The sequence below is a fragment of the Sylvia atricapilla genome, chromosome 3, assembly GCF_009819655.1.
Source record: "Sylvia atricapilla isolate bSylAtr1 chromosome 3, bSylAtr1.pri, whole genome shotgun sequence".
NCBI classification, from domain to species: Eukaryota; Metazoa; Chordata; class Aves; order Passeriformes; family Sylviidae; genus Sylvia; species Sylvia atricapilla.
The window spans coordinates 104,491,539-104,506,695 of NC_089142.1; the positions used below are offsets into that span (position 1 = coordinate 104,491,539).

General features: G+C 41.8%; 1 pseudogene; it reads left to right on the forward strand.

Moving 5' to 3' along the window:
* The first annotated feature begins 11,577 nt into the window (after positions 1-11,577).
* On the forward strand, positions 11,578-14,804 carry LOC136358576 (cilia- and flagella-associated protein 36-like; annotated as a pseudogene).
* The last annotated feature ends 353 nt before the right edge of the window (positions 14,805-15,157 follow it).

A 15,157-nucleotide genomic window follows, 5' to 3' on the forward strand; every position in this document is an offset into this window, starting at 1 on the left:
GCAGGGATACCTTTTTATGGATAGGTTTCCATGCCCTGGAAGACTCGTTTCTCTTTTTATTAGTTCTCATGTACAGTCTATTCTATCAAGGATCTTGATCCCCCCCCTACAGCCCGTGCCCACTTCTTGGCCTCATTCCTGCACTGTGCTTATCTCCAAGAACTTCAGCGAGGATGTTTGTCCAAGAAAAGTGGTGCCCTGCCTCCTCATGGCCCCTTTCTCAGGTCACAACCTGTTCTTCCTCACAGCGTGTTAGTACCAACACCAACTTTTGTTATTCCCAAGCATTCTTGTCTGATGGGATTCTTGTTTGACTCACTGGCTCCACAGCCATCCAGTTATCAGTGTTTGAGACTCACACTGGGCTCTTGTCTTCTGGGATTCTACAGTGGGGAGGGAGATGCTCTTTTAAAGCAGGGACATGCTCTCCAGCTGCTGGCTCGTCTCAGTGGAGAAGGTAAACAGCCAACATGACATACCTCCAGCTGTTCCCAAGCTCTCGCAGTTGCTTTCTGGAGAAAGGGAGGCAGAAACTATGTGCAGAGATTGCATGGAGTCATCCCAGGGGGTCAGCACTGATTCCTGCCCGGCACTGCACATCTTTGCCTCACCCTCCAGTGAGAGTTGGTTATTAATTGCGTTCTTGGCTGTGTTTTTTACTGTGTTCCTCCACAAGTCCAGAGGAGGTTACCACAATGGTTGGAGGGACAGAGCGCCTCTCCTGTGCGGGAATTGGTTGTTCAGGTGAAGAGGTGGCTTAGGGATGATCTAAGAAAGAGAGAGGCTTTTTACAAGGGCACATGATGACAGGATAAGGGGGGATGGATCTAAACGGAACCTAGTTTTAAATTAAGTGTTAGGAAAAAAAATCTTGACTGTGAAGGGTGGTGAGGCACTGGAGCAGGTTGTCCAGAGAAGTGAACGCCTCATCCCTGGAAATAAAAGGCCAGGCTGGATGGGGCTCTGAGTAACCTGGTTGAGTGGAAGGTGTCCCTGCCTGTGGCAGGGCATTAGAACTAGAGGATCTTTAAGGTCCCTTCCAACCCAAGTCATTCTAGGATTCTATAACATTTCAGCAAATAAATCTGGGTTCAAAATGCAGGGGATTAACATTTCTCCACTGCAAGGGTTCACTGATTGGAATATTGTACCAACACATCTGTGGGTCCCAAAGATCTGCATTTTGCAGGTTTACATTCTGATAAATAGTCAAAAGTATTAGCATTACTTGCCAAAGACCTCTTTTTGCCTCCTGTACACAATCTCATCTGAAGCTCATTGTAACTCAGGTTTTGCAGTCTCTCCCCTCCAAGGCAGATCAAGATAAGATCACTGGAGTCCTTCATCATAGTTGGAGCTGTAGGTTACCAGAAGCCTGTATGTGGCTAAATTGCAGCTGCTTGCATGAAGGGAGTGTGCTGAGCTGGCTTTCTCAGCAACAGAGTTCCTAGGGGAAGGAAAAAACAGGTCCTGCCTAGAGAAGGACAAGTTCAAGGCTGTGAAAAATAGAGTAAAATCTCTAGGGGGAACAGGAGTAGAATTCTGTGATCTTACCTAGCTTCAGAGCACCTCCATGCACCTTCAATGCTTTTAAAAAAACCACCAAAGTGAGCTTCCTTTTAATAAGTGGGTTTACCTAGTGTAAGTAGGTAAACCCACTTATTTACTATATATAAATATATATTTATATATATACTATAAATATATGCTATACTATGTCAATTGTAATTAAATCAGCATATACTGCACTCTTCACCTACTTTATCACCGTGAACACATTACCAGTATTAAGACTCCCAGCAGAGTCTTAAATGCAATTTCCAACCTCCCCCTGACCCTTCTCCTCCATCCAGCTCCCCTCATGGCATAAAGTTCTGCCAGATTTTCTGCCAAGAGTGCAGAAGCACAGATCAGCTTCACCCCCTGAACCTCAGAGCCCTGTTTGCCAGCCCACTGTGGGCATATGCAAACCAGCAGAACTTAATAAAACCTCACAGAGAAACATCAGGGCAAATACTTCTGAACAGACACTGAGCTCTGAGGAACCAGTACCAGGATCTGGCTAAGACAACATCATAATCACCACCCCATCTCCAAAAACCCCAGCCCCAAGACAATGAATCCCAACAGCCCTAACCACCAACAAACAAGGAGTGATAATCCCGGTCTGCCAAGATCCCCAAAGCTCCTTCATTTTGGGCACAGTGGTTTATCTCCAAGGCTGTCAAGTCAGCCTTTCTCCCTGCAGGCTATTGAAAATAAAAGATCATGGCTGACTTCTGACCCCTTCAGTTGGAAGCATGGGTGGCTTTCACTCCTCTCTAGAAAGTAGAACTAGGACTGGGCAGAAAAAGCCAGGGCAAAAAGCTTTGTGCAGTGGTAACTTCCTGCTGTCCACCTTCCATTGTCAAACTAATTTGAAATCACAATTTTTTGTACTACTCATTTCACCTCATTCCCTGTCTTTGTTTCCTACAAAATCTAACTGGCCTGCTTGTTCGCACCTTTGTAAAGACTAGTGACAAGTTTCATATACTTGATATATCTGGCAAGTTTTTCAAGGTTAAAAAGCATGAGCAAGACAGGCAGGGGGTGAAAGAAGTCATCTGCAACAGCAGCACAGCCCCCAGCTCTGAGCTCTACTGTGAGGTAATCCATGATTCAGTCACAAAATAACCCACAGTTACATGCAGCAACTTTTGATAATTAAAATTCTATAAAAGCATAGTTACCAAACTGGGGCTTTTTTAATCATAACATTAAAGCACAAGTAAAAATCCCACAGTCCACAAATGCAAACTACTTAATAAATAACTCATAAAAAATGCTTTCATAAAAATCAACTATTAAAAGTTACAGAGGTTAATGAAAACCATGCACACACTGGAATCCTACAGTGTGTCCTCTAAGTAAAGAACAGGAACAGCCCTGCTTATGCTGCTATCATTTAACCTGTTCACGAAGCTGTGAAAAGCTCCACTCTTCATCTCACAGCTCTGGTTTTTATGCCTTCCTGAGGTGATACCTATGATGTGGCAGCTGTATCCAGGTGTTCAGTGAGATACAGCTCAGCAGCTCCTGGCTGTGTCCAACATGCCCCAGCTCTTCCTCTGTTCCAAACAGAGCCTCTGCTATGAGTCTGAGTAGATGGCACCTTAGAAAATAAAAAGATAATAGCACAGCAAGAGGGAAGCAGCATCACCACAGTAGCACCTCTGTTCTCCCCAGTGCTGGCCATGGTGGCAAAACCCCGTATTGAGCAGTGCCCCTCAAACCTGCAAGTTGCTGGAAGGCCAGTTGCAGCAGTGAGGAGAGTTAATGGGGTGGCGTTAGGAGTCTGGAATTCCTGGGCTCTGCTCAGATCTCAGAACAAGTCACTCTGACACTCCTGTTTCACCCTATGGGGCTCCATCACATCAGTGAGCTGGCACAGCCAGAGCATGAGCTGTGAGGGTGGAGTCCCTTCTGCACCTGGGAGCCAGATAACACACCCTGCAAAATGGAATAAACTGCTGCTCTCCTGCAGATGCACTCTGCTAACCTGATTTGTGTAATTCTTCCAATATCTGACTTGCTACATGTCCTATACATCTGAAATTCATGAAACAGGACAGATGAGGTTCTGTACAAAGCACTTCCATCTGTATCTCTATGAAAGTATTTCTTTTTTGTGCATCCAATTGATTTTTCTCCTTCAGCAGTAGAAAGCACAGTCCGTGTGAGGCACTCCAGTACACTGTCTTCCTTGGGGTTTTTCTTTGGCTTTTATAATCAACAATACAATGCAATTAGCCAAAGTTCTTGGGGGCAGCTGAAACATGCGGGTCATAAAACTCAGAAATGCAAACTCCAGTTCTTCCCCAGAGCCCCCAGAACCAGCACTTTGTCTGAAAATGCCTTCTTGAAAGCCAAGCCCTGAGGTAACACTAAATGACTCAAACCAAACTCATGTCTCAAATAAATTCTCTCTTGCACTGTGCAGCCGAGGAAACTCCAAGGCTGGGCAGCCTTCAGATGACTTCTAGTCCCACTCCCCACATAGCCCCAGGTAACACTTCAGTAATCCTAATATTAAAGAGTCCTTTTTAAGGGAAGTTCTACAAAGAAATTAAGAATGTGTAATTCTCACAGTGGTAAAAACTGAAGAGAAAGTGAAACAAGTTTATACGTAGAAGTCTTTCTGCATAGCTTTAGTGACTCTTGGCTGAAGATGTTAGAAGCTGGACTTGTGTAGAAAGTATTCTAAGCTCAGAAATAAAGATGTTTCCCCAAAATCCATACACAACTGAAAGTTGTATCTTTTTCTACTCTTATTATTGAGTTGTGGCAACCATGTTCCCTGACTTTCTCCCACTGTTATTCTGCAATGAATAAAATGCCCATGCAACAGGCAATTTATTATTTTACTATTTCTATCCATCTCATACCCTTATTGATACCATTTCACACTCCACAGATGCTGCCTTTCCTGGTTCAGTGAGACTCACTTTGAAAGAAAGGTCATAGGGCTTTTTCTTACTCTCTTTTTAACCTGCTGCAGAACTCCATGCCAGAAGATATTAGAATAACAAAGCTCGCAGGCTTCAGATCACACCACAGGCTTCACCTTGCTGTAGTTCATCTTCCATCAGTAACAATCAGCTGAAATTGGACAGAAAAATCTAAATTGTTATAAGGCTTTTTAGAATTCAAGAGGTGCGGACACCACAGTAAAAACAATAGTAAAAGCATTGCAGCAATTACTAAAACACGAGGTAAATGTGTGTGGAGAAAATCCCTATGAAAAGTATTTATGGGAATAAATCCTATTGTTGCTAAATAAAGAACAAAATTTGCTTCAGGAAAATATATGAAACCAGACTTGTGGATAGACTTTCAGATAAAGGTGTTGGTAAAATGTTCACAGTTTGCGGCAAGTATAAAAAAGAGAAGAAATAATATTCTTTTACTTCTAGTATCTCTTATTTTCACAAGCTATAAAGAGAAAGCATTAGATGTTGGACACTTGAGATGCTTTTAAGATTAGACAATTTAGCTAAGGAGCATTATTATAGGAAAAGCAGTGGCATATGCTTATTATTAGATAATTATGTTAGAAATGGCCTCTCAAACAGAATGGATTCTGGGAAACAGCCTTACATTTGTATAAAACCTTCAAGTCACAAGAGAAAAGAACAGCTTTATAAAATGAAAGAAAACTACCTAAATAGGAAGATCTTTAGAAATTCCTGCAGGCGTTCAATAACCCAAAGGGGAGGAAAATTAAGATAACACTTCAAGCACTTCTTCAATGTGTCTATGTTGCTCAAAACCAATTTCTCTCCTAGTTTAGCTTTGACTAGAGTGCAGTGAAGTCCCTGAAACATAACATATTTAACCAGAAAATCTCCACAGTAAGTTGTTGCAAATAAACCCAAACTGGTTAGTATTTTAATTTTCAACCTTTTACACAGAAGTCACATTTAATTCTGTCTACTGGACTGAAAGAAAAGGTCTTTGCACCACAAGTTTTCAGAAGCTTGAGTTCAGTGTTCTCTTTGAGGCCAGATTTATAAAAAAAACCCCTCCCAAACTAAAATTTATAAGAAACGAACTGGAAAAGTTGCATTAAGTTTACTAAGGAAAAAATAGTTGTAGCTGTCACAGTAGTAAGACTATTACAAACTAGGCAGATGGGAGAGTTAAAGCCTAAACAAAAGAGTAATTAAAAATAATACTGTTTAACTGTTAATCTGATAATTGCACTTCTGCTGGTATCCTTTAAATTGCTCAAAAGCTACAAAATTATCCAATTGAAGAAATTAGAAGTGATGTAAAAACCACCTCTGCCAATAGCTAAGAAGCTCATCTGCCTCACTTCTTGCCTCCTCGTGTATAAATAAATAAATTTATTAATTCAGCAACAGATCAAAAAACATTCAGCAAAAATAAGTCAAATATTCTCAAGATTCTGGAATTTCAAACTTCTTTATTATTGTGCATGTCTGTGAATGGAACCCACTAGATGTGGAGAGAGTTGGGTGCTGACATAAAGAATTCAGTCGAACACAGAGACTGGAAAGACTTTGCCTCTCTGTGTGAGTGTACATATATATATATAAGTATGTCAGAATGTCTGAAGTAGCAACTTGCTCAGAGAAGACAGAATATCAAGCAAGAAATGCTTTTTGTGATTCAGACAAGAGAGCATTTCTGGCTCCATCTTTTGTACTATTAACAACTAAACCATCAACTCCAGCATTTCCCCTGACATCTATTGACAGAACATGATGATTACATCAGGCAGTTTCCTGTGAGTGATAAAATGGATTTGATCACAGAGGACAGAATTTCCTCATTACTACAGCAATTTTTCTTGTAACTATGATGACATGCTTTAACTTTTTATGCAACAAATAGGAAGTGAATATCATGTCACACTACTGATGCTCTCAGACCACAAAACTGGCTGTAGAAATGGAAGTGCAGATGGTGAAAATAAGTAGCCTGAAAAAGGAAAATTTGAAGTTTTTCCAGTGCAGATACTTATTTAAATGATGATCAAGCACTACTCTGCAGTTCTGAGAGCATTGAATTGTTACCTTTGAGAAAAAATAGTGAGAAAATAAATTAGCCTTCACCTAGCACTGAAACTTTGTGCAGGTAAAATCTCATTAATGGCTACAAGAGTTATTGAGCAAGACCAAGCCCGAACCTGATGTAATGAACTGGAACTGCCACTGTTTGTGGTCATTAAAATCTTTGGAAAATAGTGAAGAGGTTCTTTTTGGGTTTGATTTTGATTTTTTTTAAGCTTGCCAGTGACATGCACCAGTAAGGCAAGCAATCATCCAGTATTAGGAAGAACATAAATTTAAACATGGGGAAAAACTTTTCAGTTTGTCAGCAGTGTAAGAGATGAGGACAGTGAGAGAAATTACCTTAATTTTACTGGAGAAAGGGAATATGCCACAGCCACCAGCCCTAAGAAATACCTAAACGATTAAGTGGTAATGTAGACCTTCTTACCCATTGCCTTGTAAATTATTTCCTAGTTCTAGCACTGTAGGGGTTTTGCAGTGTTAGTAAATTAGAAATTATCCGTGTTCTTACAAAGGCCTGATGAGGCATTAACATTAGAATTAGAGCACCAGCTTCGACAGCTAACAAGGAACACGTTATCATTCTCTCCACAATGTCACTGCTTTCTGCACATGATAAAAGAGGAGACAACAGGGATTTTCCATCATCTGGGACAATTTTGTATAATATTTAAATATACAAGCCCGACTTGGACTGTACTGTGAAAGTGTGAGTGAGAGAGGCGTTAGAACTGGGGATCTCCTGAGGGCACAGGGCCAGAACAAGGCGGCTCCTCAGGGCAGTATCCCTCATATCCATCCCGGCTGTCCCCAAGCACAGGGAAGCCTGGCTGAACAGCGTATCCCCGTGCTCCATTTCCCCCAACACCGCTAACAATCACTGAAGGTACTAATTTTCTCTCTTTTCCTTGTTGTGCACGACCCGCGCGTCAGGCGGCCGGGGCTGCTGCCGAGCGCCTTCCCCGTGTCCCTGCGCCAGGCGCGCTCCGTGCCGATTCCCGGGAATGCCGTGGGGGCGGCTCCCGGCCCTCACGTCCCGCCTCGTAACGCCGCTTGCCATAGCGCCCGCGCCGCCGGCCGTGGCGGCCGAGGAGGAGGATGAGGTCGAGTGGGTGGTGGACACCACGGCCGGCTTCCTGCGGGGCCCGCCCGGTCCATGCCCATCCTGGAGTTCATGGAGCACAGCTGCGGGGGTGAGCGGGGGCTCGGGAGCGCGCACTCCGCCCCTCCGGCCGCTCCCCGGGAGAGCCGGGGATCCGGAGGTGCCCTTTGCATCCATGAGCTCGGCCCGGGATCACGGCATGAGCTTACGGCCCACACCGAGCGAATGATGCATCCTGCAGCGCCTCGGACCCCGGCACGGCCTCCAAAGGAGTTCTCCTTAGGAAACCGGGCTGGACAGCCGAAAGCGCCGTCTGGTCGGTGGGACATAGAGGGAAAAGGCCCAAAGTTAAGTTCTGGTCAGTGGGACATAGGGGGGAAAAGGCCCAAAGTTAAGTTCCTGCAATTGTGTGACAGTTGTCAGTTAAAAGGTGAAAACACCTGAGGTTTAGTACCTCGCAAAAATTATAGTCAGCGCTGTCAGTGGTTACTGGAGGTGTTTTGTAGGTGATCCTGTGTGTGAGTTTAGCTCGGAAGTAACTCCTGTTAAACTTTCATTTCTTTCTTCGTCTTCTGTAGACAATCAGGGCATGATTTTGGCAGCATGGTAAAGTGGCAGTAGAGGCAGTGAGGGGGGGCCAGGATTGCCCTGTAGCCAGGGGAGATGCCTGTGTAGGTTTATATCTGCAGAGACTGACGGAGGAAATAGACTTCTTAATACAGAGATTTGGCTGAATTACTTCTGCTGCTTACAGAACCATTTCTGCTGCCAAAATACACCTGGATCCTTACAGTAGCAAAGTAATAACAGTTTGTGCAAGTCTGAAAGCAGTGCCTAAGCCCTTTGAAAAAACAAAGGCAGCTTTTGTTTGTGATTCTTGAAAAAAAAAATTGCTTCTCAGTTTCTCCCTGAGTCGTTCCTACCCCCCCACTTTGCTTGAGGCACAATTGTTGTGAGTCTGTACACCTGTTGTGGTTTGAAAACAAACCAAGTGAGAAGCTCTAAGTCAGAAATACAATTTAATGAGAAGGAAAAAAAAAATAAAATAAATGCAACAATACAAAAAGAAAAACCACTGTCAGAGTCAGACTACAACCTGATCAGGGTGATGGAAGCAGTCCAGGTGAGGTCTTCCTGAAGCAGTGATCTTATAGAAAGGTCTGGTAGCTCTTGTCCTCCAGGAACCCAGTGGGTGAAGGCTGCTTCTACTGTCCCAAATCCCAGTTTATATCCAGGTGAGAATGCATGGCTCCTCCCCCTGGGCGGAGCATCTCACAATGGGATGATGAGTGATACAGGAGGTCCTTGATGGCCCATTAAAGACAGATAAGTCCCGGAGTGAGTTATCTATGAGTCATGCACAAGGCATTGATGGGCCATTAATAGAAGATGGTGATAGAATACATCCTAAACTACAACCCAGGACACCTTGTCATCAGAAAAGTCAGTTAGGCTATTGTGGTGGTTTTCCTTCGAGTTTGTAAAGCACAACATGAGCAGAAAAGAATAAACAGTCGTAACAAAAATTTCTATGATTCTCAGGGGAAAAACCTTAGAAGGTAAGGCTTATACTTTCTTACAGGTGGAGAGATGACTAGAGGACTACCTTAAAGAAGTTGGAATTAATGAGGAGAAATTTCAAGAAGCTTTTTCTGCTCCTCTTGGAAAGATCCACACCTCACAGGTATTTGCCTTCATTAAGCAGTGTATGGATTTCGTTCCTAGCTTGATGTTTTCCCTAACACAGCTGGCAGGAGATGAAATTTGGAAAAATTTTCATGGTGGAACTGTAATTTTCAACTGAACTTCAACTCTAAACTTACACTGGGAAAACAAATTTTGTCATAATACTGCCATAATGTTACTGCAGACATGTTGATCTAAAGACATAACCCACCAAGTTATTTTCCCAACCATGAGCTCTTCTTGTATATCTGGAAAAACAGACAGGAGAATGAAATATAATTATTGAAAGCATGCTCCCCAGAATTGAAAAATCAAGCTAATTTCAAACAGACCAAGCTGTTTAGGATTTCTGTGAGGGTTTAATTTTGTGCATACCTTTCCTCCCACAGGCCATTCTGCAAACAGTGTTTGCAGCAGAAGATTTTAGACTATTTAAAAAAAATGATGGTACAGAAAAATATTGAAATGCAACTGCAAGCGATTCGAATCATCAAAGAGAGAAATGGTGAGAATTGATGAATGGGGGGTTCATTGCAGGTTTTTAGAGTTCTTTTAATGACTCTTTAAGCCATTCATAAATGAGTGTAAAATGCTCCAGTTCATGTTATGGGAAAGCATCCAGTTGATGATACTGGAACAGGAATTTCATTACTTAGTTCTTGGCTTGCACTCTCAATGACAGCTGTCTGTATTTTAAAGTTAATAGAATTTCAGTCTGTTTGTCTCAATTTCTGTGTGAAACTTGACTGAGTTTTCTGTTGCTGAATTTTGGTGACAATTATGAGTTAAAGCACTTAGAGCAGCAGTTCCTCAAATGGAGCAGTATCAATAGCTGGACTTCTGCTCCTTGCATGGCAAGGATGGTGTAGTGTCTGCTGTGCTTATGCTGCAATTCACACTGAAAAATCCATTCAGAAAGTGCAAGTTAAGGCCTTCATCATGCTCATACATGCATGAGAAAGAAGGTGGAAGAGAAAATAATGCACACCCAACTTTGCTGCCCTGGTGCTTCTGAAAGGATTTTAATCCCACTCCTTCCTTCCATGTCTTTAGTTTTACTTACTTCTTATTGTATGTGTGTTTTTCAGAGAATAATTTTTAAATTTCATAAAACAGCTACATTTGGGAGTGGTTCAGGTGGCCATGGCTGAATTGCAGCCTACAGGAAATGCCACATAATGGTCAGTGCAGAGTTTGGCTTAACCTTTGATGTCAAAACTTTCATTGCCGGAAATCTTTGCCTTTTTCCTACCACAATTTAGGACCTTTTCCTCTAGGATCTAGGAGCTTTGTGAAAACAGTTTCAGAAGAAGTATTACATAGCTTTGGTTTTGTCAATGTGATTTTTTGGTGTTAGGGCTTGTTTTTTTTTACTTTTCTTCTCTGCCAATTGGAGCACAAAATCATTTTCCTTAGAATCATGCATAAATCTTGTTTTTTTGCAGGTGTATTGCCTGAGTGTTTGACAGAGGGTTCTGATGTATTCACTGAAATTGAACAGGAAGAAATGGAAATACTCAGGGAAGTTCTAAGGTAAGAAATCAGTCAGTCCAACTTTGTATGTTATTTTAAAATATAGGTCTGTAGGACCTAACTTTTCCAGCCTTTTCCAGGGAACTGCCTTCATCTTAGAGATAACAGATAATTCTTGTCAACATCCCACCTGAGGAAAAATAGGTGGTGCTGGGCACTGGGTGTGCTCAGGAATATGCAAATAGTGAGTGAGAACTGTTGCTATGATCTGTGTGAGACCAGTACAACCTCCGCAGATTCTCCCCCACTCCCAGTTCACAGACACATAAACAAATAATAGCAGATGAGTCCATCCAGGTTATATTAAATAATGCTATTTTCCCTCTGGATTCTGGAAATACTTCCCTTCCTGTTTTTAAATTAGCAAATGAAATAAAGGGATAGATAAGTCCTGGAAATTCCTATACAATTACTTTAGCACAAAGATTGTTGAGGATGGTGGGCTCTTGTGTGTTTATCCCAATTATTTATTTCTGTTAAGACTTAGGTCTTGGAAATATTTTGGATGCTCACAAATTCACATTACCTTACTTGCTTTGATAGTTCTCAAATATTTAAGCAGTGTTAAAATTCCCTGAAAATCACTTACCACTAAAGGAGTTTTGAATTTTTACTCATGTTTATTGTTACAGAAAATCTAAGGAAGAATATGAAATAGAGCAAGAGAGTAAGAGGATGGAAGAAGTGAGTATCTTACCTTTGTATGTGAGTTATGGGGATGATTAAGGAATCCCCTGATATTCTGCTCTGGCTGTGCCCAGAGCCTTCAAGGCAGTGTGTTCCATCAGTGCAGTATCCTACATGAAGCACATTCCCTACTCAGCACCTGAATCCTGAAATCCTGCTCACGGGTGTCAACCTTTCAGATCCAGAGAGCAGCTGAATTGCTGATACTGTCATGATCAAAGAGCCTTCAAAATGTAAGCTGCTTGGAGATGACAGCACTCATAATCCCTCAGGAATTACCTTCAGGATCAGCATAGTTATTCATTGGTAGACAGCATAGTTATTCATTAAGTGTTCACAAGACAGAATTAATCACCAGGACCCAGAAATCCTCTCCAAGAGACCATCCCTTGATGTCAATCAGAGCAAACTACAGAGAAAGGAAACTGAATGTAAATGGGGACTGGCCAAATTGTGGAATCATGGCAGTAAACCTCCTCTTGACTGGAAAAACAGGCAGGTTTTATCCAAATCTCTACAGACCATCAAGAATATCAATATTCTTGATAAACAAGCCAGATTGCAGAGCCCCCAGTCAAGTTCACCTGGCCAGAGAAGGTGATAGTTAGTGTACTGATAAAACAATGTTTTAACACAAAATTATTTCAAATTTTAATGAATGGTGTGGGGTTCTGACATAAATTACATCGTTGATCAACAGCACAGACAATTTCTAGGCAGAAATTCTGAGAGAAGGGTTGGATGGTTGGATTGTCTATAGTGTAAACAATGCAGTTATAATTAGAAGTTCTTCTGAGAGATTGCTTTGTGTGGACAGTTCAGTACTTGAGGTACCAGTGCCAGGAAATGTAACAGTTGGGTTTATTTGTTTTCTAATTCAAGGCACGTGCTAATCTCAAAGCTCCAGATGTTAGCCACAATTTTCCAGGAGATTCGAAAGAAGCTGTTAAAGTTAAGGAATCCACTGAAGGAGCTGAGGACTCTGAAGAAACTTCAAAATGCCCATTAGGTAATTTTAGGGGGAGTGCAATGCTGAGTAGGCAACATGATGCTAGTTTTAAATGAGTCAAGAGTCCACTTGTATCAAGATTTTAAGAATTTAGCTGGATAAGACTGTGAGAAAAGTGTATTTGTCCTGCAGGAATACCTTCCAACGTGGGATGTTTTACTGTTCCATGATAGTCTGTTCTGATTATTTTTATCCAATGTATTTCTATTCTTTCTAATTGTTTTCTATCTAAAATTACTTAGATGGATGTCATAAATCTACAAAAGAAGACCCCAAACCAGTTCACCCAGTACAAAAAGGAACTGAAAACTTGCCCCAGCCCTCTTGTACCAAGGGGAAAGAAGACACAAGGAAAAGGTCTGCTGGGAAAGGTTCAGAGAACACAGTGCAAAAAGCTGGGGTGAAAGGACCTGTAAGTTAAAAACAAATGAGAAAAAAAGGCAAACATAGAACTAGGATGCAAAAATAGAGGATTACATGTACAATATATATTTAAAATAATATTATCTTTAAATACAGAATTTCTGTTATTGTAATCAGGTGAGTTTGGGATATTTTGGGTTTTTTATAAACAAACGTGTAAATATTCTTTCATGTTTTTCACAGTTTATTTAGCACAAAGTTCAGGTTGTGATTTCTGGTTTCAGAGTAGAATTCAGCATTCAGTCCTTTGGTAATTTCTTAGGAGAGAGCTCTGACTTGAAGCCTCAGCTTGGATTTGTTTTCACCTGGTAATTTTGGAAGCAGATGTGATGTGAATGTGGTTTTCTTGCACAAGACATTGATACAACAGAATTAATTTCAAAATTTTAATTTTTTTCCCCCAGGATTTATCAGAAACTGAAAAGCAGGAGCTGAAGCAACGTGAGGATTACCTAAAGAAAAAACGAGACCTGCTGCTGGCTACAAAGAAAGAGTCAAAAAATAATGTACCACCACCACCAAATACTGACTAGAAAGAGGAGGAATCCCCTCCCAAAGAGGTGAAGCACTTTCACATAAACCCAGAGGTGCTTTCAGTGCAGGTATCCATGCTGCTGCTGAAGAGTGGGAATGGGTTAAAAAGAACAAGGGGGGAAATATTTCCAAGTTACTGATTTTGCAAAAGCTTTGGGCTGGACGTTTCAGTGATGAAGTTGGCATTGGTTGGCTTCAGCATCATCAAACCCTCCTGAATAACTTCAGTATATGAATGGATAAAATGCCTGTTTGCTCCTAGTCTGTGACCTACTGTTTGGACTTCTCAAATCTCAGGGATTTTATTTTTCTTTTGCAAATGCTTGAAAACCCTCAAAAAAGAAGAAAACACTAGAAGACCTTAAAACCCTCTTACAAAACAATTTAATAAATTCTGTTTCAAACCCAAAAATTATTATTCTCCTTTATAGAGCAAGGACTTAAGGGCGTGAATTTAAGTCCAAAGACTTTCTATTGCCTCAAATAATTTCCAGAGTTGCTGTGCATTTTATTGTGCTCAGATGGTGCCCCAGATGCTGGTAACTCGGGAGCCATCAGGACAATTGCTCAGCAGGAGCTGAAGGTGGGGCTCCCAAAACAGGGATCAGGGCAGTGGGAGAGGGTGGGGTGGTGGCAGGAACCCCATCCAGCCATCTGGTCCATGATGGGGCTGGTGGTTGCTCATTGCTTACTGTAGTGTTGTTTTCACTGTTTTTAGGAAATGGCAGAAGAGAAGCAAAGGCTGCTCTGGAAGAGGAAGATGCTTACCGAAAAGCTAAAAGAAGAAGTAATTGGTAAGCGGTAGTTTTAAGAGGCTCATTACTGGCCCCAAGAACAGAAGGATGCTTTAGAATAAATTATCAGTAAGTGAGGGGATTTCCAGTCTTGCACTGGGATTTATAGAACTTGCAGACAAGCAGCTCAGTAACTGCTAACTCCCTAGTGCAAATGCCACTGAAACACACCATGAGCACTCGGCTTTCCAGAGTGCTGGAAATTCCCTGACTCTGTCCCCAGCGAGGCTGTGCCATCCCTGCAGGGCACAGCCCTGCTCCAGCCCAGAACCCTGAGCCTGGAGAGCAGAGGCAGCAATGGAGAGCTGGGAAAGGAATTCCCGTGGCAACAGCTCCAAGCTCAACATTTTAACTTTTTCATTTCAACAGTGCAGAACTTGGTTCCTTTCATTAGCCCATTATAAACAAACGACTCTTTTTCAGTTGTGCAGTGTAATAAAAGTCTGGTTTCACAAGGAAGTGCACCCTCGACCACCTCATTTGTGAGAAAGCCAATGGACCTTGGGAGTCAAGACAGTGACAAATCAACTCCAGGTTACAGTGGTTTACAGGCTTTTGGGGCAGTTTCCCAGTCACCAGGTCCCAGTTTGCAATAAATGCAACTTTAAATAAAAGGAGCTGCTTTAGTGCATAGCTGAGGCTCTTTCCAGCAATTCATTTCCAGAGTAGCACAAATCTTTTAAAGTCCTTTTCTGGTTTGGCTTTCACATACTCAAGAAGAAACCAGGAGAGGTCACCCTTTGCCATGACATTCCACAGCAACTCCCAGAAAGAGACAAATCCACCCCTTCTAGTTTCATTGAATTTT